At 32.7% G+C, this 12,436-nt stretch overlaps 2 protein-coding genes across 2 annotated transcripts in view; one reads left to right on the forward strand and one right to left on the reverse strand.

Moving 5' to 3' along the window:
- The window catches only part of LOC142337695 (uncharacterized), a 420,762-nt gene that overhangs the window by 311,599 nt on the left and 96,727 nt on the right, over nt 1-12,436 (reverse strand). The window lies entirely within an intron of this gene.
- The window catches only part of LOC142337697 (calcium/calmodulin-dependent protein kinase type 1-like), a 188,631-nt gene continuing 185,044 nt past the window's right edge, over nt 8,850-12,436 (forward strand). Inside the window, exon 1 of the mRNA XM_075387141.1 lies at nt 8,850-9,435. The gene's annotated coding sequence lies outside the window, so the exon portion shown is untranslated. The remainder of the gene's footprint in view (nt 9,436-12,436) is intronic.

A 12,436-nucleotide genomic window follows, 5' to 3' on the forward strand; every position in this document is an offset into this window, starting at 1 on the left:
TTTCTGCCTCATTGATTATTTTCGCGCTTTGTTTTTACTCGTTTTCAACTCTGCCGGGTACTCTTTTTGATTTTTTTTAGATGGAACTAAAAATTTAAATTAGCAATTAACTTGGATATAATAACCATGGTCAACGACAAACAGTTGCCATTTAACTAACTCATCAGCAGTCAATCTCTTTTTCAATTCATAATTGATGTTCTTGCACAGGAGATCTCAACTTTTAGCACAGCTTTGATTAGCATAACATTTTTGCTTGTGTTATGGATAGATCGGTTTTCTCTTAATATTTGGTTGTAAAAAAGCGAATGGATTACCCTTAAGTGTATGGTACATTTCTATGTACACTATATTGGTACCATCAGATGATGTGTGTATAAAGAGGATGTGTGGAAATATGCTCTTTCCTGTCTTCTGTTTAGTAGTATTCACTTCAGTCTCTGCTTTCCTCGAAATAGCACAACTCTATTTGAATTCAATCAACCTTCACTCATTCAGCGTCTGTTCCACAATTAACTGTACAGTTGTCCTTGAAGCGTGAGTGTGTATCGGATCTCTCACAAAACTAAAGCTAATTACCAAACATCAGCTTACAGGGTGCTGGTTTTAAAATTTAAAATTTAGTGATCTATGGCGAAAATTTTTAAAACTAAGTTTTGTTCATATTTCAAAATGTGATTGAATTGAAAAATGTTTCGATACTGTTGCCACAAATTGCGTCTCAGATATCAGTATGGCCTTTTTGTCATTTTACAAAATTCGTTTTGAGTTTTAGAAAATCAAATTTTAACCAATTTTATACAAGTATGTGCGTGCGTGCGTGCGTGTGTGTGTGTGTGTGTGTGTGTGTGTGTGTGTGTGTGTGTGTGTGTGTCTGTGTGCGTGTGTGTTTGTGAGTGAGTGAGTGAGGGTGTGTGTTTGTGTGCTCATTTAAATCCTTCTATAATCCCTAAAATCTAACCATAGTCTCATCTTGTATCTTAGACAAAAGTTTCATTGCACCCCTAAAGTTGAGTTTAATATACGATGAAGTTAAAACCTTAACGAAAAAGTTTTAAAAATATCTAAATTTTATTTTATTAAAACTAGTTTTACCAAAGTCTATATCTCAAATATTTTCCTGGAAATAATTTTTAAGCATGCATCATCTTCATAAAGTGCGACTCACATTCAGCTTAAAAACTGATTAGAACATTGCCTTCTTTGCATTTTTAGCACATTTAACACTCATAACCCTACTACAGTTAGTGACTTTAATCCAACTTAATGCCCTAAGGATTTATCAGAGGATTTATATATTAATGCCCTAGGGATTTATCTGCATACGGATTTATCTCTAATACAATACAAATATTTTAGATTGAAAAAAGAAACAAACAAAATTTTATCAACAAACTTAGAATTGTTGGTAGAAGTCAAAAAATAAAGCGACCTTAAAATTTGTTTGCTACTTCAAAGATTCCCTCGACGTTTTTTTCTATGAATTAACAATGAATTTTAAGTACTCAATTAATTCGGATTAGTTGAAAAAGTATGATGCAGAAAACAGTTTCTTCATTTGCTCGAATGAAAACGTCAAGAGCTCGGCAAAAATGTGCTTCAAAATAAACGTTAACGTTCCAAATAAAAAAATGTTATTATGTGCTCTGTATGCGCAATTTGGTAAAAAATTCAGAGGAAATAATTAAACTGCTCTTTTCTTCATTTTTGCTTCTATATAAAATTGTTTTGGTAAATATGATATAATTTTCGACAAAAGCAACATTTACGGCTGGCAAATTTTAGACGAAGAGTTATTTGAAATACAAAACAAGTTTTTCTATGGCTACGAGTGCCTTATTTATATAATTTATTTCTCATCAATTGTATCATTCTGTTTGTTACAATTGACTATTTCTCGCTGAATTTTATAAAAATTGCAGTTTGGTTCTTGATTTTTGTAGCTTTGCTCGTTTTAAATAGTGTTTTACATTACGTAAATATTAAATTGAGCGCCTGCGGAGGAAACAGTCCCAGATAAAACAGTTCCAAACAAAACAGTCTGAAATTGCTAATTACTCCCGGACAAAAGACTCCCAGATAAAGTAGTCCCAGACAAAAAGTCCCGAATATATATTGAAACATATGTTTCCCATATGTGTCTCTATGTTTAACTCTAAGTGTAGTTGTTACTGTATAGTATGGGCGGTTTTGTCTGCTTTTTGGCGACTATTTTGTCTAGGACTGTTTTGCCTGGGAATATTTTGCAATTCGGTACTTTTATGTGGGACTATTTTGTCTGTGACTGTTTTGTCTGTTCACCTATTTTGAGAATGATATTAGCAAAGATGTTCCTCATACCAATCTTCACAAGCAGATCAGAATTAGTTCAGAGTTTTCTTTAATCATTGATACGATTTATTACAAAGCTTTCTGTTTGTAAGACTATGATTCCAACCTTGTTAATTCTATTGTCTAAAACAAAATTTTGTTCTTTTTTGGGAAATTGGCAAAACCTATTATTTTGGTCAACAATTTCTTTTGCCATGGATCGTCGTAACTTTCAGAATTGATGATTAAGGTTTGCTTCAAAAAAAACCTCTCTGATAAATTTTTGAGGTGAGTACATCTGTCTATCGGATTAATACAATTTCATATTTACGCTTTCAATACTTGATATTTTTCGCAACAATTTTTTTCTGTTTTTGACATAAAATCTCCAAGTGAATTTCACTGATATTTTGAAAAAAAAAATCATATTATGAAAGGACCACGTTTTGAAAAAAATTGTACTAAATCCACAATGGTCACAGCACCATAAAATTTTGAAAGCGTACATGTAATAATATTTTTAACATTGGGAAGCTCTTCAATAATAATCACATCCCTAAATGACGTTTTCAGTATTTTTGTTCGTCTAAAAAACAATGCTGATCATTTTTCAAATTTGCCGTTTGAGTTCCCCTTTTATAGATGAAATTAATAACAAGGAGGCTCGGTAACGTGCGTCCGAACATTTTGATCCGTTCCCGCTTATCCATTATACTGGCTTATTTGTCTACCAATTGAGGAAGAGATAGAAAAATTTTAAAACATCTAACAAACTGATCAAAAATAATTAGTCCATGAATTTAAAAACATGCTTCTGACTTACATTGCTTAGAAATGTAAACAATACCACATTAGTGGCAGATTAGACCTGCAATTATCACGACTACAAGACCAGATAAAGAAATCAAACAGCAACAACAAACAGTTACATTCAGAACTCAACATCTATTTTTGTTAACAAATTATAAAATAACAAAGCCAAAATGTTGTCAATAAAAAATTTCTTTAACAAATTAATTTGTACTTCACTAGAAAAAACATGGGAGCACTCCATGATGAGACTCAGTAACAGGTAGACAAAATTGATCCAAAACTTCAAAGTTAGAAAAATACGTTTATTTTTTTTCAATTAATTAATTTCAAATAAAGAAAACTATTAAATATTAATTGAAAATTTAAATAGTCTTAGATTAAGTTTTTTCAATAAGAAGACATTGAGACCTATCCTTATCAAAAACAAACGACAAAATCAGACGAAAAACACAAAAATTCCAATAAAATCTGCAAGAAAAACCATAATTCATTCCATAAAAGCTAGGATGTATGCAGTTGCGCCTTCTTTGAACACCAGTAAGAGATAGGTACCTGAAAAAATGAGACTAGTGAACAAATATTAAAAAAGGTACTTTTATATTTTACGAAAACAATCAATTTCAAAGACATAAAAACATTACCCATCGAATGAAATAATTAAAGGTTTTTTTCCAAAGTCATTGAGATCTGTTTTTATTCTGAATTTGGCATACGAATACATAAAGAACGATATTAGACAAAAATCAAAAATAAAATTAATTTTTTTGGTGACTAACGGTAAGTAGCAAGTAGACAAAAAAGTACAGAAAAAAGCAAATATGAATAATACGTCAAAATAGTTTTTAAAAATTTTGGAATCACAAAAAACTTCAGCTATCAACTGAAATTAGTAAACAGTTTCCCTTGTTCTTCCGTAGGAAGCCGCTAAGACTTGAAATTATCCAGAAATTTGATTACGACTACAAAAAGAACGACAAATCAAGACAAAGCAAAGACTTTTCGGCCAAATTCTGCTAGAAGACGGTTTGGAAGCAGTTAAAAGCATAATCTAATCACTGATTAGCTCATGTGTTCAATTGTGCGCCTTTCTGAACACTAGTAAAGTAATATCTGGCCTGTCAAAATGTAACAAGACGAGAGAAAGACACTCAGGACGGGAAAATGTCCATTTTTTTTAAATTTTAGTATCACAGCAGAAATACCATATACCTAAAACGTAAGACCGCTAAAGAAATCACTTTTTAATCCATTAGAAAAACGATGCGACTTGTTATTTTTTAACCACACGCTGAATGTTGACAAATAATTGAGAAGGAGTCTCTAAGATCAAATAACCCTTGTTTATTTTGAAAATATTCAATATTAAAGTAAAAACGACCATAAGCTTTTGACTAAAAACTAGACAGGTTTCTTTGAACTCTTTTGGCTGCCAGTTAGTTGTGTCATTACGCTTTGATTTGAATTGTTGTTTTCTTTAGTTAACGTACAAAATAGCAAAAGATGTGAAATTATTAAAAAAAACATCGCTTGATTACAAAAAGAATTTTTTTCGGGCTTTTTAAGATCAGCACTTACACCAAATCTCTACTTGATGTTGCCGTTTGTCCTTTAGGATCACGTAATTCTTCCCAATACTATGGATATGGATAACTTGGCCGGAAAAATCATTATGTCAATATTAAATGATGCAATTTTCTTAAATTATCGAGCTAAATTTGCATAAAACCCGCAAAATTCAAGGACCTTCTCATATAATGCACAAGTAAAATTTGCCTTCTTTGGATTGAACGAAGATTTTGTTAGCAGTTTCAGATATGCTAATCAGCAAATTTAAACAAAGTGGCCTAAAAAGCTCCATTATTGAAGGTAATATAGCAACAGTTTTAGGCAAAAAGTGAATCAAACTGTTCAACAACACTCTTCTGTTTTTAGAGGTAAACCTAACAGTACAAAGTTTACAAATTTTAACAGATTTTAAACATACTATGCACAAACACGGAAAATTTGAGATATAATAATGAAAATCAGACAAATGCTCACAAAATTTTAAACTCCGTTCAAAAAAATGCAACTCGAAAAAAATCTACTCTGGATGGAACTTCTAATGATACCACTCACAATCCACTACGATGAACACATCGATCGGTCAAAATTCTCTGAACAAAAAACCCCCGAACACCCGTTTGAGTATATAGCTCCTCCCCCTCTAAAGTGGGTCGGAACAAGAACTATTTGCTTTTTGTTTCTGTGTTTACTACCTCAATAAATCAAATAAATGTTTCTCTCATGGAATTTAACACCAAATTGGTTGATCTGACACTCTTATTGTTTTGCTCTTTTTCTGTTCATGCAAAAACTTTTTAAATTAATTACCAGGAGCTAATTTTTTGTTCTGCCATTTTGGTCTTTTTTTTCATTTTGGCCGTTTTTGGTTTTCTTACCGTTATAACTTTTTTGTTCTCTCTGTATTTAGGAAGTCTCCCCTTCGGCCAAAGTTCTGTTCGTAAAAAAACTCCCTTTATTACTGTGTGTGGCTTAAGTGAGGAAATTCGAATTTTTTTGGACAGCTGGATTGATATCGGCAGAATAATCAACATACAATTTTTAATTCTGCATGTCAGCATGTAATCATTTGAGAATGTGACAAGAGAAATTTCAACTTTGACCATCGACAGCTGATTTGTACTTTTGTTCTCAAATTATAATTCAAGATACCCAAATTTATTTGTATTTAAAATTCATCAGCTTAACTTTTTTGCTTTTCTCTGCTAATTAACATATTTTTCTGAAAAATGACACTTCGATAAAGCATGATTAAAATAAATTATATGTTTAAATTTTTTTTGATTAGTCTAGACCAGAATCTGCGTCATTGAATTAAGTTGAATGTGAATTGAATGTGCTAGGAATGTTTTGATATTTTTGCTGGTATTTTTGGTTTTGGTACTGCTGTTAAAATGGCGGGAAAATGTCCAATTTTTTTTTCAAATTTTTAGTATCAAAGCAGAAAAACCCTATACTTAAAACGTAAGGCCACTAAATAAATCTTTTTTTAATCCATTAGAAAAGCAATTCGACCTGTTATTTTTTACCACACGCTGAAAGTTGACAAAAAATTGAGGAGGAGTCACAAAGATGAAATAAACCCTCGTTTATTTTGAAAATATTCAATTTTAAAGTAAAAACGATCATAAGCTTTTGACTAAAAAACTAGATAGCTTTTTTGAAACTCTTTTGGCAGCCAGTTAGTCGTGACATTGGTACGCTTTGATTTGAATTGTTGTTTTCCGTAGTTAACGTATAAAATAGCAAAAAATGTGAAATTAATGAAAAACTGTTCGACAACACTCTTCTGTTATTAGAGGTAAACCCAACAGTACTAAGTTTACAAATTTTAACAGATTTTAAACATACTATGCACAAACACGGAATATGTGAGATATAATTTTGAAAATCAGACAAATGCTCACAAAATTTTAAACATCGATAACTCGTTGAAAAAATGAACCTCGAAAAAAATCTACTCTGGATGGGCTTTCTATTGATACCACTCACAATCCTCTACGATGATCACATCGATCGGCCAAAATTGTCTGAACAAAAAAAATCCCGAAAACCCATTTGAGTATATAGCTCCTCCCCTCTAAAGTGGGTCGGAACAAGAACTATTTGCTTTTTGTTTCTGTGTTTACTACCTCAATAAATCAAATAATTGTTTCTCTCATGGAATTTAACACCAAATTGGTTGATCTGACACTCTTATTGCTTTGCTCTTTTTCTGTTCATGCAAAAACTTTTTAAATTAATTACCAGGAGCTAATTTTTTGTTCTGCCATTTTGGTCTTTTTTTTTCATTTTGGCCGTTTTTGGTTTTCTTACCGTTATAATTTTTTTGTTCTCTCTGTATTTAGGAAGTCTCCCCTTCGGCCAAAGTTCTGTTCGTAAAAAAACTCCCTTTATTACTGTGTGTGGCTTAAGTGAGGAAATTCGAATTTTTTTGGACAGCTGGATTGATATCGGCAGAATAATCAACATACGCCTTTTAATTCTGCATGACAGTATGTAATCATTTGAGAATGTGACAAGAGAAATTTCAACTTTGATCAACGACAGCTGATTTGTACTTTTGTTCTCAAATTATAATTCAGGATGCCCAATTTTAATTGCATTTAAATTTCATCAGCTTAACTTTTTGCTTCTTTCTGCTAATTAACATATTGTTCTGAAAAATGACACTTCGATAAAGCATGATTAAAATAAATTATATGTTTAATTATTTTTTTGATTAGTCTACACAAGAGTCTGCGTCATTGAATTAAGTTGAATGTGAATTGAATGAGCTAGGGTTGTTGGGATATTTTTGCTGGGTTTTTGGGTTTCGGTACTGCTGTTAAAATGGCAATAAACTAAGATCGTCGAATTGGCCGACAAGGGGGGGATTGCGGATTACCAAAACTGAGAGTTTAAGCCCACGCCAGCAACTCGACAGCACACCAATTGAAATGTTTGGACAAACTAGTGATATTTTGACTTGGTAGACGATTTGTCGATTCTAATCAGAATTAAGTAGCCTGCTAAGTTTTCCATTTTTCCTTGTCGGCTAAATAACCAGTTGTCCAATTTTTCTACCGCGATGGCAAGAAGGGCGTTAATAAGTAGCACGTAACTTCAATTTTGCCTCTCCTAATGACTTATTTAAAAATAGGGGGTGTAACAGGGGCCTTATTTACTCCTGGCTGTCCTCGTGGGCTAAAGATGTAATTATAAACATATGGTTGTTTGATGTGCGATTTGCGGTTTGATGAGGCGACTAATTTGCGTCTGCCGTGACGCCTGTAAGATCTGCATGACATCTAGCTTCGGGTGCAGGCGAGGAGGGGCAAGAATTGGGGTAGATGGGGAGGGGGGGGGGGGGGGGGGGTTGGAGAGAAGGAGAAATAAGGGTAACAAAGACTACGGTGTGTGATAGATGATTGGTAGGAAGTTTTCTTGACTGATAATGATGATGGATTAGTTATGATCGGATACTTGACTTTTCTACTATCAGTAGAGATGTAAATTGAGATTTTAGGTAATGTGTGTGTGTGTGCGTGTGTGTGTGTGTGTGTGTGGGGGGGGGGGGGGGGTTTGGGGTGAGGTGGGATGGTGTGCGTGTTCTTTATATCATAAACACCACGATTCATAGTCAATTCTATGCAGGCAAATTTACAGCTTTTGTGTCACTGAAGTTCACTGTTGCAGGTTAACCCGCTAGATTCGGATTCCTGTTTTTTCAGTTTATCCTTTTACTTTATGCTCAGCGCCCGTGTTCTCTTTCAAAAGATAGGCATAGCCTCTCGAAATAACAGCCGCAGTGTCTTTTGGTATAGTAATATATTATAACTTGGTTATATTACAACCTTGTGCTGCAGAGTTTTACCACCAAATTTAAATTACTCCTCCTTAGATGACTGAGTGTGAACAGAAAGGGAGTTTTAATAAGTAACTTGGTAAATTGAGATAGTTAGTTGAGGAGATACTGATAACTATATAGATATTCACAAGTATTTAATATAAACGAGAATGGCCTCAGCAAGTATAAACTTCATATTTTTGTGAATCGTTCAACGAACACTTTTTCATTCTTTCTTGGCACACACAAGTCATAAAGCAAAAGCAGGCATGACTTTATTCACTGTTGTGTTCACTCTGTGCATGTGGTGTCCCACGTCAATATATACACACTTAAAGATAGACACGAAAGATTTGCTGAAAAAAAAGTAAATTAAAACTGACTATATAGAATTTTTGTGTAGTTATTTTCATTCACTCTTGCTTTGGCTCATTTTCTCTTTCTTATCGCCATACAAAATAAACCAGCCACTAACTATTTTCTGTTTGCTTTTTCATACATACACACATACATACAGACTGTCTTTTTATTACAAAGCAAAGCATCAAAAATAAATATATTTGTCCAGCAGTATTTGATGTGTAAAAGTGTTGTCTTTTCTTAGAGTAGCAATTCAATACAAATATATTGTGAAACTTGCTGCTCTATCGACTGCTGTCCCTACCTTAATACCTGTTGTGTATCTGCTTTTATAGCATATCTACTCCAGTTTATGGTAGTTAGTTAGTTATTTAGTTACCAAATTCTTGTCTCTCTCTCTCTCTCTCCAGTTTATCCCGCTACCCACTACTACTTCCAACTGGTGGTCTAGTTGGTATAGTGGTCTTTGTGGATATTTTACGTCTTATACCACCTATAGACCCCCTTTCAGACCCCCTTGCGAAGTCACGCGAAACTGCAGAATTTGTCAGGTTATTCAGGTGAGTTGGTAATTATGTCAAAACACCCACTCCTATTTGATGCTATGTCGTGTGTGATCTATGGTCTGTCTATTCCTATATAGAGCAGAGGGTTAATTAGACCCCAGAGCAATAGGCAGTTGCCATCATAAAATTGGTCATTTCTATAATCTTTATGAAGGTCCGGGAACACAAACAGATCAAAAAATCACTGACTACTTGCCAGGATCTTTTCCGCTAGCGCCCCCCCAGTCCTATATAGCCGAAATTTAGGCACCCCCCAAAAATTAATGTTTTGCTCCCTTCTGAAAAGTTTATTTATTTTCATAATATCGTTCCTAGTATAGTACATCAACAACCATATATGTAGCAGTTTTCAAGAAAGTTATAGTTTTTAACCCCTTTACAAAGCTCGTAATTACTAAAAATGCAATAACAACAAGTTTTTGGTTGATACTTACATTATATGCAGTGACTTATTGCTATACACATATTATTTTCAAACCTCCGCTCTAATAGTATTTTCTAAATGCCTATTCATACGTATACATAGGTAATAACTCAAATGTATACATAATGTTTAAACATATACAAATGGGGGGTGCCTAATTTACTGGGGGGGCGCTAGCGGAAAAGATCCACTTGCCAAGTAATATGTTAATTTAAAATAATTTTTCAAAAACAAGGTTAAAATGTAAAATATAGGCAATAACACATTTTTCTCATACCTATGTGATGACCTACATAATAGACTTGATCTATATACCACAAAGAGCAGCCAAATATACATGGAACAAAAGGTATAATATACATTATAAACAAAGAATAAGTTGAACTTCTGATAATTTAAAAATTAAGGATAGATAGGAGCTGAATGCTATAGCATAAACTCCAACAAAAGTTGGTTGGCACCGAGAATTTAACATTCCACATTAAACAGCTCAAACTTAAATATCTTGATAATTTTAGAAAACCAAAAACGCCAAACTTGAAGGCCTCGGTCTCCCTTTTCATATGAAAACAAAAACAAGAAGCAAGGCTAAGTTTAAGGGAACTCAGAATCTGCTAAGTGGGCAACAAAGAGTCTCCTACGACTTTGACCAAAAAAATTTTGTGAGTCATTGCGGAAAAAATTAAGAAATTTGTTTTGAGATTTCAATTCGACCTCTATGCGATATCCGCATCCAATCTGATAAAAAATTGAATACAAGTGAAACAAAGGTTTGAAATTATGCTTTCTATTCTAATACACTACTACCCAAAGTTATCAACCGACTAGGCGTAAAAGCCTTTTGATGTCATTTAAAGTGTGTATGTAAATTAGTTCTATCAATTAATTGTTTTGTATACATTCTTGAGAAAAATTTATTATTTGCTCATTCTCTTTGCCCATATTTTTTGGTCCTGTTTTATACCTTTCCTCACATTTTCAGTTTTGTTAGTTCCTTAAAACAATTAAAAAAAGCTGCTTAAACAATCCGCAAGATGCTTTAAAAAAATCTCAAAAATTTTTTAAAATGTGAATCCAGTTTCAATTTATTTGAATTTTTCTGCGTTGTAAATATAGGTTCTTTTAACACGAAAAAGAATTTTTCAAATTGAATACTTTAACAATAAAATTTCAATAATCATTGCGAAGCAATTACTTGCCAAATACCTTTATAAATAATCACGAAAAATAATTTCTTGGTGAAATTTTGAAGCTAAATTTTGAAACTTTGAATAATCAATTTGAAGCAAAATGCGCAACACATAGCTGTCTTTTGAAAACCAAAACTACAGGCAATAAACAAACAGACTCAAAATAACATAAACTACAAAATGACGTCAGAGCCAATTACATTTTCAGCTCTCCAGCAACAACTATACTTCTTTGCAATATATGTGAAACCAAAAGTATCGCATTCAATTGATTAACGTATCTCGAAAAAAGTTCATATCGTAAATAAAGGCTGCTATAAACTACGGCACCGAAAGTTACCTGTTCTATCTGGTTATGAACCAAATAACCAATTTCAAGTAACATAAAACAGTGTTTTTGCGTTTGACAATGAACTCCTCTAGCTTTTTGTAGAAATGTTTGCCAGGATTGTGAAAACGTCAGAAACAAAATAAAATGCAAAAGAAATATAATGAAATGGTTCTTAAATTGCATATCTAAAGGTTATCGTAAGGTTTTGTGTAGTGTCAAGCTTTATTATATACCACGATTTGGCTCATACAAACACATACACACACACATACACACACACACACATATATATATATATATATATATATATATATATATATATATATATATATATACATATATATACATATATACTCTAGATTTAATGCTAATTTATCACAATTAAGTTTGAACAAATTAATTACGAAATATCAAGATGTTAATTCGGAATCGCAATTTTGTCATAAGCTGCTTGACACTTGAGTCATTTTCTTGTCGCTTTCTTTCAAAACGGTTTCACGAGTGAGACGAAAGTTGTCTGAAATTAGAACTATATGGTAAATTAGGATGTTGTCACGAGACTTGAAACTACTCTTCCAGTGTTTGTTTTTTTTAATGAGTTTGTTGCATATAATCTATGTGTGTCCTTTCAAGCTTCGATCAGCTGTAGAAAAAAATCTACAGAAAGAAACTGATATCTTTCATAATTAGTTCATAATTTCTCAATGTGGAAGATCACAGCTGCAAAGAAAATTTTGCGTTCAATTTTGGGATTCGATTTATTTGATAGGCCGCGATGTTGGATGCAAAAATGCTCTTAAAACTGACAGCCTTTTATTATTTTTCAGTGGGCGCATTTGCAACCAAAGAACTTATCTATTTCGATGGAAATCAACTTTGGAGACAAATTATTTTGTCCCTCATAAAGATTGAGTTTCAACTTCACATTGTTGATTATATTACTAATAAAATTTCTTGAAAAAAATTTCATTTACTTTGAACAGATCCCTTCAAATGGAACTTATTATTTCTTAACAGTCTACTCGCAGGAGACCAGTCGTATCTCAGAAG

The sequence above is a fragment of the Convolutriloba macropyga genome, chromosome 4, assembly GCF_964194025.1.
Source record: "Convolutriloba macropyga chromosome 4, txConMacr16.3, whole genome shotgun sequence".
Classification (NCBI taxonomy): domain Eukaryota; kingdom Metazoa; phylum Xenacoelomorpha; order Acoela; family Convolutidae; genus Convolutriloba; species Convolutriloba macropyga.